Source organism: Haemaphysalis longicornis, unplaced genomic scaffold (assembly GCF_048455015.1).
Source record: "Haemaphysalis longicornis isolate Haplotype H1 unplaced genomic scaffold, Haemaphysalis longicornis Haplotype H1 scaffold_91, whole genome shotgun sequence".
In the NCBI taxonomy this organism is placed as follows: domain Eukaryota; kingdom Metazoa; phylum Arthropoda; class Arachnida; order Ixodida; family Ixodidae; genus Haemaphysalis; species Haemaphysalis longicornis.
This window is the reverse complement of record NW_027526462.1, coordinates 147,142-162,114: the sequence shown is the minus strand read 5'-3', so window position 1 is coordinate 162,114 and position 14,973 is coordinate 147,142. Positions and strand designations below refer to the sequence as shown.

The 14,973-nt window shown below is 44.6% G+C and overlaps 1 long non-coding RNA gene across 1 annotated transcript; it reads right to left on the bottom strand.

Annotated features, from left to right (window-relative positions):
- Positions 1–4,826: 4,826 nt before the first annotated feature.
- Positions 4,827–11,605, bottom strand: LOC144154783 (uncharacterized). Its single transcript, XR_013319452.1, has 3 exons — positions 11,329–11,605; positions 10,194–10,463; positions 4,827–5,619 (listed from the first exon to the last, which is right to left on the bottom strand). It is a non-coding gene; the product is annotated as an uncharacterized LOC144154783 (long non-coding RNA).
- Positions 11,606–14,973: the final 3,368 nt, after the last annotated feature.

The following is a 14,973-nucleotide window of genomic DNA, read 5'->3' as shown; positions in this document are numbered from 1 at the left end:
TGAAACAACGACGGCTCCTAGAAGCATTTGCCCCGATTTAATTAAAACGTTCATTATACCCTAATATTCAATTCTTGCTTCCTCGCAGACAAGCTATTCTGCCCAAGCACTACCTTATCTAGACGGAATCGGTAAAGCACAAGGATCTAAATATTCCGAGATTTCATTCCGCCACTAGTTCTTTTCACCTCGCTGCGCCTTACTTTATGAGATTTGATCTCTCTCAGACAGCTGCCCTATAGCGGTGTACATCAGTTGCTATCTATCGAGGGTATAAGGTTGCTAAACGTGACTCGGTTAGACTCCCAACCGCACCTGCACACTAAAAATTTTTACGCCCAAAAGGGTGCTTCAGCTTGTCGCCGCAGGAGCACCCTAAAAACTGAATATTTTACGCCCTTTAGGGTGCTTGGATTTTGTCGCCGCAGGAGCACCCTCTGTGAAGCACCCCAGAAGACAGGTGCCTTATAACACCCTTGTCCGCCTAAAAGTATCCTAGGGTGCTACTTAGCACCCCAATCTGTAGGAGCATCTTCTGCAAAAGCACCCACCTAAAGGGGTACAAAACGGGTGCGTCATCCTCGGTTCACAGGTGCAGCAGGTGTGAGACCACATATTGCACAATATCACACACGATTATGGTATGAAACATTCGTGCTTTCCAAGCTCGGTTCTGTGAGACATTCCATTGAAGCTCAACATCAGCTGATAATTTCCTTGAACTTGTGTCACCGATTGTTAAAACATCAATTTAAAAAGTCAGGAGCCACATCTCAGTACAGTTATAACTTTAGAGGTAGTTGATTACCCAAAACTTCGTAAAAAACCAATTATATGTTCACTTTGCCGAACTGCAGTACACATCCTTCGAGATTCACTGCAGAGCCTAACCATGCTGTGCAGTGAAAGCAATTAGGTGTGCAACACTTCAACCACACAAAACTTCCTTGAACCTTAAAACCCTTGGCTTCTTAGTATTGCATCAAGCTTCCAATCAAGGTAGCTACCTGCAATGTTTAGTGCCTTATTCTTGAGCTGAGCAGGAAGGTTCAATATCAGGGAAGACCAAATGCAAAATGTATAGTTTCCTCCGTAATGCGGCTCATAATATAGTTCCCTCCGTACTGCGGCTCATAATCTACGTATAAAAGTTGGGTACCCAAGCCATTTATTTTCGTTTGCATTATTCTTTTTGCTCTACGGAAAAATATTCATATGGTACAGCACTTGCAAGGTTTGGCGGTATTTGGAGTTTTACAAACATACCTTTAGACTAAATGACCCCACATAGCAATAACAAGAACTGCAAACATCACAGAACAATGCATACAAGTTCCCTGGTGAAGCCCATGGTTGAAATGTAATGCCATTGTTCAGAAAACATTATTTTATCATGAGGCTAGCTTGTACATGGTGCCTTGCATTATGTCCCTGCCGGTGGATGTGGGGTCATTTGTCACTGTTGCAAATGAAAAGCCAAGAGCCAGGGCCCATTAGTTTTGGCTAGTATTACGAGGTGCCTCACGGTAAGCATTCTACGTCGATAGACTTTTTTAGAGTTGACTAGAACTGAAATCAGCAAAAGATTCTCTACAAAACATTCATTCTATCCGCAGCTTTAGGGTTTGCTAATTTCCACAGTTGGGTTTCTTCTGCCTTTCTTAACAACATTTTTCTTTTGATAAGAAGGTGCACAACCAAAAGCAAAAAGCTTTTCTGTAAACCTTTGGTAGCTATATAATTGTTACAAAATATTTTACTCTAAATATGGCAGCTTAAACTGGGAATATTTGCATCTAAAAACATTAAAATAAGTTTAAATTGATCATAAATTTTTAGCTGTTTTTACGCAAAACTGTACATGGGATATGAAGTGCACCACAAGGAGGGCTTTGGATTAGCTTTAGCAAATTTGGGACATTTAAGGTGCACTGAAATCTCTACACATGCGCTTTTTCACTTTCTGTATCCACCAGGAAAATGGCTGCCAATTTAGACAGCGATTCTAAATAGTAGTTGACGTGCATTTTAAAATAATTACAAACATTATAGCCACAAAATTAATTTTTACAAGTTGTAGACATTGCCCGTTACACCAGACATTGGACTACACTGTCAAGAGCTTTGACATCTACAATGACGTCTACAAAGCAGGCTTATACTGGTAGAATGTTTCATACCATAATTACTGTGTGTTCAGAGCTCACGTGTGAAGTATGGATACTGCTGCTTCAGCAAGAACCGAGGATGAGCACCCTTCCTGGTTCTGAAAAAAAAATAACAGAGGAAATGCCTTAAGCAGGATTCTGAAACGGGGTTGAATGAAACAAGAATGAACAAGAAATTCTTTCAAAACATGTAAAGCAATGCAAACAAATATTTATTTCAACTTATTTCTACAAAAGACCACCTCATGAAGACTGGTGGTGGGGTATTGGCTCAAAAAAAAAGCAGAGAGCACTTATACAAATGCTACAGGGAGCCTTCGCAGCCAACAATTGTTTGAACACACCTAAACTAATCACTGTTCAACAAACTCATAAAAAATGTTTGAATGCATAAAAAACCAGTGGTAAACACAGGAAACAGTTAAAACAGAATGACGGCACAAGTTTGTCCCGTCGTTCTCTTCTGTGTCCTGGGTTTTCCTATGGTTTTTCATCCATTCAAACATATACCAGCTAGCCCAGTCCAACGCCTTGGTATCATAAAAATATGGATAGTCAATCCTTACACAAAGTTGAAAAAAAAAGAAAGTATTAAGTAGGTGACAAAATTAAAACGACAGCAAATTGGTTGGCTTTTAATTTTAAATGATAATATAAAAAATAATGGCATGAATGAAAGTGAGCAGCACGCGAAGTACCTTGTTGCTAGCCCGACATTCCACTTTGAAGCAAAATGTCCGCTTTCAACACTACATAGGCTAAACATGCAATGAGGCATTCCTTTAGGCACACAAAATATACCATAATTGTTAAAAAAGCTACGAATTAGTTGAAAAAACCTGACCACGACAAATTGGAATTAGTGACTAGATACAGTTTCAGAAATACACAGCGACATCATATAAAAATATATGGTTCCCATACAAAGATTGATCATAACAAAAATTCAGGACATTTATCAGACTGGCATCAATGTGCAAAGCAGCTTAAAGGGACACTGAAGTGAATTTGTCAAGCTCCCGTTTTTGCTTGCACTGCGTAGACTGGCTCAAATTAGCACACTTTTCATCGTTTATCCGGTTGACAAATCGGTAATTATTTTACAAAGCGCGAAAGAAGAAAAACTACCATGCGCGGTTTGCGGCGGCCGCACCAACTAAGGCTGTGACGTTGAGAGGAGGGGCGCAGTGATTGGACGATGCCCAAGGTTAGCAATCACACAAGTTTCGGTTTCGGTTCTGTAAAACATAACCAATGGCTTTGTTGGATGGGCATTCTCAATATCTCAGTAATCATCGTACCGCGCTTCTGCCATGTTGTCGGCTGTAAAATGCACAAGATAAGCCTCCCAGGACGGCTTGTAGTCGTAGCATTCACTAGCCGAGACCTACGCAGTGCATGAAAGCCCTCCGCGTACCCGCAGACGCCCAAATGTCATGCGCTTTTCCCCCATATTTGGAGCTTGCCTCCCTCATGCCTGTATCGTAAAAAGCGTGTTCGCACCAGGCCAAGGGTCTGTTCATTCTGGCCTGTGCCCACTGCCTGCAAGCAGTCGGTGCTTATGGCAACAGCACGCCAACGAGAACTCGCTAGCGCGCCAGTGCCAGCCTGCGCGCGTTTTGTGAACTAGTTCGTGTAGCCATGAACGTTGCGGCCCCAAAAAAGGTGAACTCAATATAGAAAACATCGGCGGAAAACAAAAAAGTTAACTTACAAAAAAAAAAAGCACGTGCCCGCGGGGATTCGAACTCGTGACTCGCAAAATATTTGCGGAGAATTCCGAGCGCCCCAGACCGCTAGGCCACGGAGCGGGACGCGAATGCTTTGCTAATATAGGGTATATATTGTACAACCGGTTTACACTTTTATTTAGTTTTGGCATTTCAAGCCGCTTAGGTGACTATTTGTTGTACTGCGATCGTGCAGTAAGCGTCGCCCGAGTTTCCACAGTAGCTCACGTCTAGCAATTGCATTTCGTAGACGGAAAAGCGTTCGCAGATGCGTAGTCGTGCTGCTGACCGCTGTCGCTGTGCTTGTTCGCCCAGCGCAAAAAAGTGCTTCCCGCGCCCTAGTTTTACGCTGTACGGTAAAAATATCAGTTGATTTTATTTGCTTAGTACCTATATTGACTTCGCTGACTCTTCTCCCGCCTTCAAGAGGCCTTATATTTTCTTACTGGTGTACCAGTCAGCGAAGCGTCGCATGTGCAGAGCTCGTGTGAAGCGACCTTGACTTGGAGCTAGATACAGTGCACAAACAAACCAAGTAAAGAAAGGCACGTTCTTCCATTCACAAACGTGTCCTGGCTTCGTTTCAACTAAGCGAACGAATTGCGACCAAGCAATTTTTTTTTAACCTCCTTGATTGCGACGACCCGCCGGCGGCCGGCGGACGAAACGCTGGGCCGACTGACTCTGTCGGCCGGGGAGCCGTGCAGTAGCGCAGCCGTGGCGCAGCCAATTGCCAGCTCATCCCCTCCTGACGTCACACGAAAACGCCACAGAAAATGGGCGAGCGTAAAGAGAGGAGGACAGCGTTTTCGAATTAGTTTTTCTCCTAAATAAAATCGCGTAAACGCGCCTAGAGTGGTCGAAACATGGCCTGGGGACTCCGGACTACAATTTGCGCTAGTAATCCCGCAATGTTTACATATCACTTCAGTGTCCCTTTAATGAAGGAAGACGGTCTTCACTAAAAACATGTTAATATTGGGAGCTCATGTGCTTCCCTGCAAGTTGGGTGTGTAAACCCACTGACATCTTAACTAACCCGCCTGAATCATCACTTGATAGACATTGAGGAATTTTACGAATTGGTTTATTGTAGCCAGCTGTCTAGTTTATTTCCCTATTTTTCTTGGCATTTCGTGTCTAATTCTAAATTTGGTGACTAGATAGCTTTTACTATGGTCATGCACTGGTGACAACGAATATTTGATTTTACTTTAAAAAAATTTCAGTTTTGTTTTATTGCTCACCAGCCAACGATCTGAAATATCAGAGGTGCTTAAAACGTATGTTGGCATTTCCTTCCTCCAGTGTAGTACAACTAGTCATGACTTTTACCATAATTTGTTCACAAATCGTAATATGTGGAAAGTATTCAGCTTAATGAAAATGTCGTTTCAGAAGCATGCACAATCAACAAGGCCTCAATGACTCTCATGACGTGGTCCACTTGTTTCTGTCACAAATAACCTGAGTGCAGACACATTCCACCGAAGACGAAGGTAACATGCCCTCTTGGGTGATGAATATTTAAAAAGCCTTACGAGTAAATTTGCTGCTGAGCACGTGAAATTGTGGCATTAAAACAAAAGATCCCTCTGCGGCATCTTTCACTTGGAGGAGCGCTTGATTACAAACTTTGAGAAGCTGGAAAATGCTCCATGAACCGCTCCAGCCAGCAGAAACGATGCAGGACACAAGTTGGTAGGCAGACCGTTGGCATCCTGCGATTGTGAAGATATTTCTGTTTAGTAGATGCTCTTCTTTTTGTACCACTGTTTATTTCACCTTTAACAAGCAGCTGAACTCCTTAACGTTCGCATAATAAAATGCTGCAATGCGGAACAGTTAGCAGGGTTACCTCAATTTTGCTTTTCTACGAATTAACACAATGTAGGTAATCTGCACACAACTACAATCAAACTACAATTTTCACCTACTTCACTGCTAACATCAGTGTTTGACTGCTCAAGCACAAATACAGGTTAGACATGTGAGCAATCTGCTAAACGTATCCCCACAAACTGAACAATCAGGCATCAGAAATCGGCAAGGAAGGAGGTGTCACGTTTAAATGGCACTTTTTTTGTTCAAAACATAAACAACACCTGGAAGCTTGAAGCGTGAGAGGGTGTCTTTCACGCTGACAATGTCAGATCATAGCTTGCTAGTGGCCACCTGCACGATGTGCACAATGTGTTTCTTGAAAATGCGTGCGAAAGTTTGATTGATGTGTAGGACGAGAATTGCAGCACGTTTTGACACAGGCCTTGTGGACGCTTCTGCCTGCTAATGTCAATGTGGATTCTTGCTAGTCGCCCTCTTCACTTCTTTCTGAATATAATGCTTTAGGCATTATATTCAGGACAACGACTGCATCAAAACGTGTAGCAATTACCTACGTCCCACACATCGGTGGTAAACTCTCGCACACATTTTCAAAACACGCAGTGCATACATTGTGCATGTGCCCACTAGCAAGCTGCGTTCTGACATTGTCAGCGTGAGAGACCCCCTCTCACGCTCCAAGCTTCCGGGTATTGTTTATTAGATTCCATGCACTGAATGCAAATCAGTGTACATTGGCGAAACGGGCAATCTGCACAGAAGATTATGCAGCACTGGAACGAAGTGAACAAGGGCCATGCAAAAACAAGTCCACTGGCAGAGCACCGTGAGAGGACGGGACACGTGGTCGACTGGAACAAGACAAAATTACTGACAACTGAGTGCAATCTATCTTCTCGATTACTGCTCGAGTCCCTCATTGTTCAGACGACGCCCAACATTATCAACATAATGGATGGCAATCTGCACCATATCTATGCAAACTCATTGCGCCGCGTAATGCCCAATATATAGCTTCGTTTTCCACGACACATGCTCACCGTGAACAAGCAACAAACCGTTAAATGGCTTTCTTGACTTGGTCAGTGACCTACGTTTCATCACTGCAATAATGCTTTTACCTGCCTACACGGCATTCCGTCAAACACTGGACTACACCACATGAGCCATTGGCGTTCTTAACCTGCACCAGAGTATATAACCTTTCACTACTGCTATGAGATAGACCCATAAACGCACTTCAATATGGCCTTTATATTTAGCTCTTGGAAACATTATGTATAATTTTACCTTTAAAGGGACACTGAAGTGATTTGTAAACATTGCGGGATTACTAGCGCAAATTGTAGTTTGGAGTCCGTAGGCATTGTTTCGACCACTCTGGCCGCGTTTGCGCGAATTTATTTAGTAGAAAAATCAATTCGAAAATGCTGTCCTCCTCTCTTTACGCTCGCCCATTTTCTGTGGCGTTTTCGTGTGACGTCAGCAAGAGATGAGGTGGAAAATGGCTGCGCTACTGCACGGTTCGCCGACCAGCCGACCTACCGATCGAGTCAGTCGGCCCAGCGTTTCATCCGTCGGCCGCCGACGGGTCGTCGCTATTCGCTCGCTCAATTGAAACTAAGCCACAACACCTTTGTGAATGAAAGAATGTGCCTTTCCTTACTTTGTTAGTTTGTACACTGTGTCAAACTCAGAGTCCGGGTCGCTCCACACAAGCGCTGCACAAGTGCACATGCGACGCTTCGCTGACTTTACGCTAGTAGGAAAATCTAAGGCCAATTGAAGGCGGGAGAAGAGTCAGCGAAGTCAATATAGGTACTAAGAAAATAAAATCACCTGAAACTTTTACCGTACAGTGCAAAACTAGGGAGCAGGAAGCACTTTTTGCGCTGGGTAAACAAGCACAGCGGTCAGCAGCACGACCGCACATCTGCGAACGCTTTTCCGTCAAAGAAATGCAATTGCTAGACGTGAGATATTGTGGAAGTTTGGGGGACACTTACTGCAGGAGTGATATACAACAAATAGTCACATAAAGTACTTAAAATGCTTAAAATAAATAAAAGTGTAAACTGGTCATACATTATAAACCTTATATATCCTAACCGGCCAGTGTGGGCTTGTGGCCTAGCTGTCTGAGGCACTGGAATTTGTTTGAAAAGTCGCAAGTTCGAATCCCCCAAGATACATGTTTTTTTTTTTTTTTGTAAGTTGATTTTTTCGTATGCGGCCGATGTTTTCTGAACTGAGTTCACCATTTTTGGGCCGTAACGTTCACTGCTCCACGAGCGAGATCGCAGAACGCGCGCATACTGACAATGACGCGCTAGCGAGTTCTCGTTGGCGTGCTGTTGCCACAAGCACGGACTGCTTGCGGGCAGTGGGCCCAGGCCTGAATCAGCACACCCTTGGCCTGGTGCGAACTAGTTTTTTACGAACAGACATGAGTGAGGCAAGCTCCGAATATGCGGGAAAAGCGCATGGCATTTGAGAGTCTGCGGTGACGCGGAGGGCGTTCATCCACTGCGTAGGCCTCGTCTAGTGATTTCTACGATTCCAAGCCGCCCTGGGAGGTTTATCTTAGACATTTGACAGCCGACGACATGGCAGAAGCGCGGTACGGCGATAATTGAGAAATCGAGAATGCCCATCCAACAACGCCATCAGATGTCAAGCATGTTGTTTTACAGAACCGAAACCGAATGCCCATCCAACAACGCCATCAGATGTCAAGCATGTTGTTTTACAGAACCGAAACCGAAACTTTTGATTCTAACCTTGGGCATCGTCCAATCACGGTGCCCCCCCCTCCTGACGTCACAGCCTTTAGTTGGTGCGGCCGCCGCAAACCGCGCATAGTAGTTTTTCTTCTTTCCGATTTGTCAACCGGATAAACGATGAATAGTGTGTTAATTTGAGCCAGTCTACACAGTGCAAGCAAAAACGGGAGCTTGACAAATTCACTTCAGTGTCCCTTTAAGTTGCACCTGCTACAGCAGCTGGTACTATACCAAAAACATGAAAAAAAAACGGTGGTTTAACACGCCAAAGCTACACTTGGGATATGGGGAGCACTGTAGGGGAAGGCTTCGCATTAATTTTGACCATCTGGGTATTTTTGTGCGCACCGAAATCTCCAAACACGGGCGTCTTTACGTGTTGCCTCCATCTGAAAAGCGGCTACACCAAGCGGTATCTAACCAACATTCGCCTCCACAACACACCACCCTAGCCACGGCAGTGGGTTAAACATATGAAATAAAGCGAGTTTTGGAGTGCAAATGAAAATATTAATCACACGTCTTATTTTCCCAATCGATGTACCTTTTGAAATCCACCATGCAATCCCCCCTCCCCTACCGGCCTACCAAACACCTTTGTCTCAAGAGGTTATCAGGCTGTTGTTAATGAAGTAAGTAATGAAGTACAATCCGAGACTTGCCACCGTTAAAGTCATGCACTTTGTTTTAGAGATAAGCGACATTAGCCATTTGCAGCACCAGGAGTTAATTGTGTTAAGATCAGATTGAAAGCATTGACAGTAGTAGTTGAAAGAAATTGTGTGATAAATTACAACATCATCTGCAAATAGACCTACATGGGAGGATATGCAACATGGAAGATAGACCAAGCAACCTGCCTGGGGGGACAACAAAGTGGCACGAGCAAAATAAGTATATAGTTATTAGAAGTAAACTGCATTTGAGAAGAATGAAAATTTTTTGCTCAAGTGAGGACATTAGGGTGAAGTTTGAGAAGTAGTCTGTGGTGTGCAATGCGATTGAATGCTTTAGAAAAATCGAGAAAAACTACCGCAGTTTGTAAGTCTGTGTCAATGGATCAATGTAGATCGTGAACTAATCCTGAAAGTTATGTTTCTCAAGTAACCCTTGTGAAAACCGTGGTGATACTCGAATGTGATATTGTGATTTTATAAATAATTAGCGACCTGAGAGTGGATGAAATGTTTCCTGACCTTGCATATGGTGCTTGTTAGGGAAATTTAATGGTGAAGTACCGTCTCCTGATTTAAAGACTGGTGCTACCTCGACTATCTTCCAACCATTGAGATTAGTGCCTGTCAGGAGAGACTGCGAAAAAAGCGCTGTCAGAATTCTACAGACTGCGGGATGTACTTTTCGGTATAGTATGATTATTACCAGTATGATCTGAAGTAGACCAGTTTGTATTGCAAGTTTAAAACCATATCGAAAGATCCTAAATGTTTGCTTGGCTTGATTACATACGAATACTTGCTTCAAAGTCAGTTCAATTTCTCTTCTTGCCCTTTAGTCGTCAGCCCCAGATTCTCTTCAATATCTCTGCTAAGCAATGACACGCTCCATACGCACAGCACTGCTTCATGAAAATGTTTCAAATAATCAGAGGCCACAGCACTGCTAACAGGTATACATCATGGCAAGTTCCACAACATGCAATAACTAACCTGAAAGTACATAATCGGTGGGTGCACTGATATGGCAGCAGTGCCTGGACCGATGTGTCGAGCAAATGCGCTGACTTCTGAACGGGTGGTCCAAGCGGCCAGATGATGGATGAATGACCATTCCTGGCGGCAAAGCGTACGGAGCACCAACGAAAGGCCAGGCAGTACTTGGGTACAGCAGGTGCAGTGTCGGTTGGCCAAGGGAGGCCCTGGCAAAGCCTTTGAAACTGGACGGGAAGGCAGCTGACCCAGGACAGCCAGCAGCAGCACCTGCAGGTGCATAATCTGTGAGTGTGCTGACACTTGTTGAAATACAAGAAGAGCACACACAAAGCACGAATGCTTACATCAAGTAGATTTTTAATCGTTTAAAGACAGTAACCTCCAAGGCACTAATAAGAACATTCCCGGAACACCCCAAGTGAAATTTAGGTCACAGTAAGAATGTATTTATTAGACCCGCAGGTACTGTGAGTGGGGTATGCATGATATATGCAAAGCTAGCTACTGAGCTAATTTGCATGGAACGCATGCTAGCAGCTCATCTGTATCCCTTGCTTTCAATCGGAACTGGTGTGTGATAGTTGAAGCTCCTCCATTTCAATGTCTGACTTGTATCTGCACGTTCAATTCTCCAATATAAATCGAGTTGAGCGAGTGCCTACAGCTTTCTTGTTAGTCTCTGTATGGCCTGCGGTTTTGCGAAAATGAGAACTTGCGAATTGGCTCAATTTTCTGCACTAATTTAAACAATACATATGCCTCTGATATCAAGCTCCAGACTTCCCGAGAGCTAATCACAGCATTGTGCCACTCACGCGAAATTGCGACTGCGATCTGCAACCGCAAAGGCACTGTTTGAGAGACACATAAACAAACGCCCCGGTGTTAAAGAGCCTTGCGTGATGTGAAATTATTAGCAGCCGTGTACCACAGCGCGAGCATCGTAGCCAAGGTCTAGCTTCAGCGTAAATTGATGCTGACTTCTGCGGAAACGGTGGACTGGGCGCCAAACAAGTATACTAACTCACGTAGGCTCTCAGAGCAAACGAGATGGGGGTCTAGCGAATTACTGACCCATAAACACCAGAACTCGTTCCAACCAAATACAGAATAATAAAAAATGCGTACTTACCCGAGCAGAAACGATGTTTCCAACGTACAATTCTCCTTCACTGTCGTCTTCATCTCGCGGACACACGAACACGCTTTGTTCTGATGCAATGTCATCCACTTTTGACGCGCAGTATTTTATCCGGCGATGATCGTTCTTCCAGGGTCCCCATGTTCAACACACGCGTAGGTTGGAAGGGTAGACATCACCCATAAAGCTTCTATAACTATGATTTAAGCTTGAAATAGATAAAACAGATTAAATCACGCCACCAACCACTCGGCACAAAACGCCATGAAAAAACACACACAAAAGTGAGAGATAGTTGCCAGACTTCAAAAGCAGCACCTCTATGTTTGACGAAAATTGTGTTACTACTGTAATGTTGGTAATTATCTTTCTGCTTTCAAAGTCTGAAATGTGTTTATAACTTAGATTTAAGGTTTTTAAACACAAAAAGTGAATACGCATAAAGTAATTGACATATATACTGATATTGTAAAGAGGTTTGACGTTTGTTTTGGTTTTGTTTTCACGGCGGGCTTCTCAAGAGAGAACGTGCGAGAAAACGAGCTACTTTGGGTTTAGGAAGAGGGCGGTAAATGTCGGCGTGGTAGAAAGCAAGGAACAGGTGCTTACCCTGGTCGTAAAAAAGGAGCTAATGAAACCCTCACGTAAAAAAAAAAAAAAAAAAAAACAACGTTCGACGAGGAATCGAACCATTGACCTACAAAACAGTAAACGGGCGCGTTAACAAACAGTTATGCCGGCGGGCGGTATTTGAGGCGCCTAAAACAACTCTATACTTACGTAAGTTGTCAACGAATATTGTCGCTTGTGTCTAGTCATCGCCTCCTTTAACGATGGTCTAGTTTATGCTGCATTTTTTAAATTCTGGCTGTCCTAACGCTTGTTTCTCACGCACCGGTCTTGCAGACGAGGCCGCATTGCTAGCGCTGCAAGCGATTGAGCCAAAGCTCCATTATTTGACTCAAGAAAAGCTATCGCAGTCAACCCGACCTTTTCTGCGCAAGCCACGGCAGCCACGAAATAAATGGAATGTGCCGTTAGAATTATGGCGTTGATAACGCTTGTTTGACCGGCACCGTCTTGCAGACAAGCAACGTCGCTCTAATACTACAAGCGATGTCACTCCTGGCGTGTCAGGCGCATCAAACCCATCGTGTAAAACGACTGCTAACAGTGCGAAAACCTCTGAGTTTGTAACAAATGGGGATTTGCGGTGGCGGCGACGTAATAGGTACAGCAAGCAGGTAGGCAGAACAGCAGCGTAGGGTTACAACCTTTCCCCGAAAAAAAAAACGGGCCTTCCGGGGGGGGGGGGGGGGGATTGTGTTGAAAAAAGACGCCATGTTTTTTAACATGCAGTGCCATTTATTGTAGTGTTTTCTTAGAGAGAAATCAACATAACGTTTGTACTGAAAGAGATTGAGGGCTTGGTTAATCGCTCTGCATGTGCTTCACTGAAAAGTAACCGCAATTGCTGACCGCGGCGGTAGAATTTCGTTATTTTGTTCTTCCCTTAGGTCCCCCTCCATCTGAGGCAGCGCGCTCACCCGCGTATTTTCTCCGCTCGCGTGTCTTTGCGCAGCTTGTCGACATAGGCGTGCGCAGAGTTCTCAATTTGGGGGGGCAAAGTCTTACCGCTGCGCCCCCCCCCCCCCCCCCCCCAGAGCAACTCCCGACCTCTTCTCACTGAAGGCCTTGCGGTGCGAACGCAGTGCAAAGAGGGATGGTTATAAAATTTTTATTTCAATGTGATGGAATTGCAACACACAAAATATTTCTGAGCAGAAATTTTGCTTTCATGTGTTACATCGGCAAGGCATGGGGCAAATTTGGCGCCCCCTTCAGATGATTAGGGGGGGCGGCCGCCCCCCCTGCCCCCCCTGTGCGCACGCCTACGCTTGTCGACACGTATTCATCGTCTTAGTTGTTGAATTGACGCTTATAAAACGCCAAAACGGGCATAATCACGGCACAAAAGCCAAAAAACCGGCTGATGACGGCTGGTTTTAGATATGGACCGGCAACCGGCCCGCTGTTTAAAAAACCGGTCGGGCCGGTCCAAAACCAGGAAGGTGGCAACCCTACGGCAGCGATGAGCGAAAATGATTCTACACGACCGCCCCCGTCGGCCTGCGCAAAAAAGGAAGATAGAACCCCTGCATACACGCCCTCGAAGAAAGCTGTACAGCCGATTCAGTTTGTTGTGGACGAAGAGCAACCGAGGCTGCAGCCACAAACCATTGCGCTTGCCGTGGTATGAGCCAAAGCATATCTTCACATAGTTATGTTATCGTCCGTCTGACTGTTACTTACTGAAGGGAAAATTCAGAACACAAACGTTGGCGTCTAGCGTCTATGCCAGACATAGACGCTGCTGTTTAGGCCCTAAAAACCACCTTCAGGGCGTCTGTCGGTTCTGTCTGATGGCGCGCTCGCGCCGCTGATTACGAACGAGGCGTCTGTTGGCGTTGACTTATCGTGTTGGCGAGCCGGTAAACGCCATCACGGTTAAACTCCCTGTTGGAAGACTACGCTGTTGGGATGATAGAGTGCCGACAGAGCTTCTTATTGGCCCCACAAACGCCATCAAGGTTAAACTCCCTGTTGGAAGACTAGGCTATTGGAACGATAGAGTGCCGACAGAACTTCGTATTGGCCCCACAGGCGTGCTGTGAGCCCAACAAGAAAGTCTTGTTGGAATTTTTGCCCGGGGCATAATAATACGGGAACAAATTCTTAGGTAAATTCGATTTCGTTGAGGACACCGATGCCTCGCGTAAAAGTTTTATTTATAGGACTACAAGAGGCATTTTGTAGCCTTTCCTTCCCGTGCACCCAGACATCGAAACGAACCTTGTGATACACTCGAAGCAGTAGATTAGTGCAGAGTGGAATTTAAACATTCAGCACGTTTTGTTCAATTTACGAACAGCAATTTTAGAGCCTTTCCCCTGGTCTATGTGGAGAGTTCATATTTATTCTCTCAACGGGCGGTGAAATAGTGCAATGTGCGGTTTAAACATTCAGCCGGTTTTTGTGCAATTTTGCATGCTTGCATTCACACACCGTTCTTTTAGGCACCCTAACGATAAGGTGCCGTGGTAACACCCCAATCGAGAAGAAAAACTTTTTAGCACCCCTTTAACGGTCGTAGCACCCTATGAAACTGTTGATTACACCCCTGAATTTCGGCACCCTCGAGGTGGGGTGCCCGAGCAATATTTGGGTGCTTGAAAGGTGCAAAAAGGGTGCAAAATGTTCAGTACACCCTCCTTGCACCTTAAAGGGTGTAAAAATGTTAAGATTTACACCCCTTAATATGTGGCACCCTCATGATTGGGTGCCGGAGCAATGTTTTAGTCCTTAAAAGGTGCAAAAAGGGTGCAAAATGTTGAGTGCACCCTTTTAGCACCTTTAAGGGTGTTAAAAAGTTTAGTGTGTGTTGTACCCAGGGAATTTTAGACGTCTTCGCTTAGTTGCCTACTTATCTGATGCCCTCGTGTTCGGGTGTTATAAGCTGTTGGGAAGCGTAGGCGACAAGGGTCGTCACCGATTTATCGACATGTAGAGAGGTAGGAGTTGAAAGTGAATTTTCTGAAAATAAACGTGCGATTTCTAATGCAATAGTGGATGACT